At 26.4% G+C, this 5,793-nt stretch overlaps 1 long non-coding RNA gene across 1 annotated transcript in view; it reads left to right on the forward strand.

Annotated features, from left to right (window-relative positions):
- The window catches only part of LOC118766280, a 5,577-nt gene extending 459 nt beyond the window's left edge, over window positions 1-5,118 (forward strand). Inside the window, exons 2-3 of the long non-coding RNA XR_005002194.1 lie at window positions 4,214-4,221; window positions 5,109-5,118. This is a non-coding gene — a long non-coding RNA (uncharacterized LOC118766280). The remainder of the gene's footprint in view (window positions 1-4,213; window positions 4,222-5,108) is intronic.
- The last annotated feature ends 675 nt before the right edge of the window (window positions 5,119-5,793 follow it).

Raw genomic sequence — 5,793 nt, forward strand, 5'->3', positions numbered from 1 at the left:
TATAAGTTTTTATCAAAGTTGTTTTATATTCTATAATTTTCACAGACAATAAATATGATATTATTTGTTATTGTCTGAGATTTTTGTGTAATTTGAGAGGATAATACAAAAGTTATGGATGATTTAGGGATTTACTGCAAAACCCATGCTAGAGAAGATATCGCTAGATTATAAACGTAAATAATAGTAAGAAAACCTATCAACCCCAAAATTAAGTAAAGGTGCAAAAATATTAGAACCAAAGAACAATAAACTAAGAAGATGTATCAACCCCAAAATTAAAGAAAGGTGCAAAAATATTAGAACCAAAAAACTGTACACTAAGAAGATGTACAATCACAATCAATAGTCCTATACAAAGCTAGTTAATAACAATAACAATAAAAAACTATAAATAAATAATAATATTACAACAATGATAATAACAAGAATAAGAATAATATTTCTAAAACATAACGAAATAGAGAAACGATAAAATGTCAAACTTAGCTTTGTGAAGTGAAAGAGTAACTGATTTTTAATGTAAAAAAGTTAAAGCGTTTATAAAATTTATTGCGTGGAGACTTAGTGCAAAGAAATAGTATAAATACTCAATGAAAATGGTCAAGTTTTTTTATCAATGAAAAATACGAAAAAACATTAAAGCCTCATGAACTAAAGAAATGTGAGAAAAAAATACAACTTATGGAGAAACTAATATGAAGACACCCAACTAAAACTAACAGACACCTATTAATATATCAATAACAAAATTAACCACAGCTAAACATTAATCCCAAAATAATACAAAATCCAAACGAAAAGGAGAAAAGAACGTTGCTAAGTTAGTTGAGAAGATATCGCTAGATTATAAACGTAAGTAATAGTTCTTAGCGTCTATAAGAAATAAAACCCGTGGAGACGTTGCGTGGAAAAATAGTATAAAACTATAAATGAAAAAGGCTAAAAGGAATTTATTAATGAAATACGGGAATTATCTAAACTTCATGAATAAAATAAAATTAATAAAAATAGTAAAAATAGTATATTAAGTATTACTTGTTCAACAACACAACCCGGACCATACAACAAGCCGTACGCGATTATAAATATTATTATCATTAATATTATAATTATCAACATAATTATTCACTACCAAAATCCAATCTACAACAAACTGCCAACTAACGCCAAATTAATTCACAGCCGACTATCCCCTACCATTGAACCCTACCCATAGTCCCCAACACATGAAGCCCAAAACTCATCTCAAACTCACCATCAACAAATATTATTCGTCATTATGTTTAAAATATTAATAAAACTTATAATTAAACAGTATATAATACTCTAATACTATTAAATAATATCTACAATAAAATAAGTAAGCCACAAAAGACAAAATAAGGTTTAATAATACTAAAGATAAGTTAAATGTAATATATAAGTACATAAAATTAAAATATCATTTAATTTAAAAGACTATTTACTATAAATTTAAAGTCTAAATAATAAGTAATCAAATCAAATACACATATATTATGTTGAAAATAATTTATATTACTATAATATTTATTTTAAAATAATATAATTAATATAATTATTTATTTATCATTTAAATCTATTATAAAGGTACTTTAATTTATGTTTACATTTAATTTTACGTTCGTCCAAAGAGTTTACGAACGCACAATTGTTATGAAATATTTCCCTAAATTCGTTATTACAAAAAGAACAACTATACTCCCTATATTATATGATTTAGCCCAACAAATAATATCCCAATTTAATTTATATTTAATAGATCTAAATTTAAGATGCCAAATATATTTACTGAGACCTGTTAAATTTATAAGATTTTTATTCCTAAAAGAATACATATGTTGGGAAATTCTATTTTTAATTTTATTCAAAGTAGACCCTATATAGATAGTATTTAAATTACGATTATTAAAATTCTTATCATCTATTATAGTTACCCTACACCTATAGACTACATTATCTAAATTACAATAATTTTTCAATTTACATGTAGACTTTTCCTACATGTACAATAAATCAACTCTTGGTCTTTATTATTATAATTATAATTAATATTTAATCTATGATTATAAAATTTCTTTAATTTAAAAATATTACACGAAGAAATAATATTACCAACATTATTTGTAGTAGAATAACCTACTCCCAAATTATCTTTAGAAAAAATATAATATTTTTATTATCTCTAATAAATACTACAATTATATGTAAAATCTCTTTTATACGATTTGCTTTAACCTGAATCCCAAAAGGAATGATTAACCAAATTTTATTTTTATTTATATCTTTTATATTATGATTATAATTAATATTATTATTGTTATTACTATCATTATAATTATTATTATAACTATCATTATTATATCTATAATCATTTTCAATATTATTAAATTTATTATCTTCATTAACTGAATTAAATTTAATCTTATTTTTATTTATATTTTTATTTATATTATTATTACTATACTTTTTATTTGTTATTCTAATATTAAATTTAAGATTTCTATCATCAAAATTCCTATTATTATTAAGACGATTATTACCTAAATAAGATTTATCATAACACAGGCGATTAAGTTTATCATTATAAAAATCATTAAAATAATTATCTTTTAAATTAGGCGGCTAATTTATTTGTAATATTAAATTTTAAGTTAATTAGGTATTATATTATTTGATATTTAGTCAACTTTGTTATAGATTCTTATATTTAAAGTATTTAATAATTTAAGTATTGTTTTAGTTTTCACTTATGTTATTTTAGTATTTTCATATATATATATATATATATTAGAGATAATAAAAATATTTTATATATACATATATATATATATATATATATATATATATATATATATATATATATATATATTATATATATATATATATATATATATATATATATCAGTATATTTATTAATTAATATTTTATTGTTGTAGGTTATTTTTAACCTGATGAGTGACTATATTTATATCGAAGTGATTTCTCTACTACTATAATCATTTCTTAAATATAGCCACGAAACACATGTCGTTATTCTACAAATTATATACGTTTTTATTATTATTTTTTTGCAATTTACTTAATCATTGACATTTTATTGTTATTTTAATTTTAATATTTCTATTATATATAATTTTCTAGATGGTGTAATTTAATTGTTCATTTTGAATTGATAAAAGGTGTTTTTTTCTAATTTTATATATATTATATTGTGTGCAATTTGATTAGTGTTTCTAAATTGAATTTTTTTATTGTAAGTTTTGGATTCTATTCCCGCAAATAATAATAATAATAATAATAATAATAATAATAATAATAATAATAATAATATAATAATAATAATAATAATAAAGAATAATAATAATACGAAGAGGAAGAAGAAGAAGAAGAAGAAGAGAAGAAGAAGATAGAAGAAGAAGAAGAAGAAGAAGAAGAAGAAGAAGAAGAAAAGAAAAAGAGAAGAAGAAGAAGAAGAAGAAAAGAAGAAGAAGAAGAAGAAAATAGAAGAGAAAAGAGAAGGCGGCTGGACGTGACAGAGGATGGACGTATTTTTACGATGCTCTGAACTGGAAACAGCGAACCCAGCAGGTCAACTGTAGAAAACTGGAAGATCTACTGTTTTCTGTAAGTAATTTGAATTACCCTCAAAATAAGTCAAAAAAAAAACTTACATATCTACAGCTCATACAAACGTACACCTAACAAGAAAAATTAGTAACATAAATATCTCCAATTCTGTGTGAACATTAACATTTAGTCGTCTCTCATGACTATAAGAATGTGTAAAATTGCCTTTTAAATTACCTTTTATTGTAACAACACAATTAAATGCACGATAAAAAGTTATGGAATTAAGTACCTACTACTATATACATACAACTGAATTCAGAAATTTAAAAATATATACATAACATTGAACTCAGAAAGTTATTTGAAAAAAAAAAAAAAAAATCTTCGACGAAAACATCAGATAATATGTGTGAGTGAATATACATATATATACATATATATATGCATGTGGTGAAGAAGAAAAGAGAAAGGAAAAAAAAAAATAAATAAATAAATAAACGTAAACAGGTTTGACCTTTTACTGACCATTAACGTCCTTTGTCTCCACCATCTACCGTAGCTATTTATAGACCCAAAGAACATGAATTCTTTAACCACCCATTCTCCAACACAATGGAGTGTTGATGGTGGCTGTGGCTACACATAAAACAATGTCATTGAAGATGATGATGGTGATGGTGATGGTGGTGAAGATGATAGTAATAACAATAATAACTGACAGATCCCGTCTTTTTCCCTTTCTTTTCGTTTCCTTCTCCGTAGTTTATTCTCATTATTTCGAACTAATACAGACACAGTAAGCCTTGAAGAAAGGAAGAGGAGGAAAGAAAAAAAAAATGTCCGGAGATAAAACTATCAACAAAAAAAATACAGACGAATATAGATCTGCTAGTCTTAAGAAGCGGCGCTATGAGTAATGCTTACATGTAGTGAACCCTAAACTGACAGATCCATCTCCTAATATAAGAATGGATGCTCGTCATGCTTCAAGGTCAACAAATCAAACAATAAACCGCATTGGTCATTGCGCGGATTACAAAAGACCACGTACCCGAAAATTGAACCAAATCCTGATTGAAAAATCAGTTACTGGATCAAATCTTCCCAATACACAGGAGCTGGACGAACCCCACAACCGGAATATTCCAACAGATGGCCATCCATGCTCATCACCAAATAATCAAAAGAAAAAGAAGGAAAAATGGTCTAGGGAAGATAATAAAGAAGTTCTTGAGGCCTTCTACCATGCCATATATTTCCCCACAGATAAGTCTAGCACTGTACAAGCATACTTAAACTGGAGACAGAAACACCCTGAAGTAAGACCCTACATAGACAGTAACAAGCTTGCCAATGTTAGAAGAAACATTATAAAAAAGAAATTACTGACTGAAGTAAAGATTGATCAGGTTAGACAAGCAATATCGGATAAAATGAACGAAGCTGCAGCTAGAGAAGATAATACAGAGGAAATGATTATAGACCAGCCCAGGGCGGATAAAAACGAAGAGAGGATTGAAAGAGTTAGTATAAGTGATAGGCAAAGTGAAATACGCCCTGAACCAATCATAAACACTAAGACAGATGAGCATCAAATAGATAAAGAAAGTCACACAAATATTGACCCAACAGAACTACATGAGCTAAAAAATCAAATAATGATTGAATGGCTGAAAATTAAAGAAACCAGTATGGATGAGCGTGATACACTTCCTAAAATCCGCAACTCTAACCAAAACATGAAAATAATTGGTAAAATCCGGCTTGCACTTAAGGATATAATTTCAGTTAATGATGTTGATATCACAAACCTCAATCACCTATACTATACATCCGCGAAAATCTCAACGATCCAATGTGGTGTAAAGATTAGAAAACGGCAACAGTCCCACAAAAAGCCTTCTTGGCAAGAGCGTCTGCAACAACAAATTAAAATATTTAGATCTGACATTGAATATTTGAAAAACCTTAAGGCTCACAAGACTACCAAACCTACAAAAACCCAAAAATTACTGAAAAAATACAATATGAAAACTATACTTGATATTGATGCCACCATAGAAACCATCAAACAAAAGGTATCTGCCAAAGCTGCCCGCATAGCGAGGTATGAAAAGCGTGTTAGATTTTTCAAGGACAACAACATGTTCAAAAATAACACCAAGAATTTTTACAGGAAGATAGGAAAAACAGCGTTT

The sequence above is a fragment of the Octopus sinensis genome, linkage group LG1, assembly GCF_006345805.1.
Source record: "Octopus sinensis linkage group LG1, ASM634580v1, whole genome shotgun sequence".
NCBI classification, from domain to species: domain Eukaryota; kingdom Metazoa; phylum Mollusca; class Cephalopoda; order Octopoda; family Octopodidae; genus Octopus; species Octopus sinensis.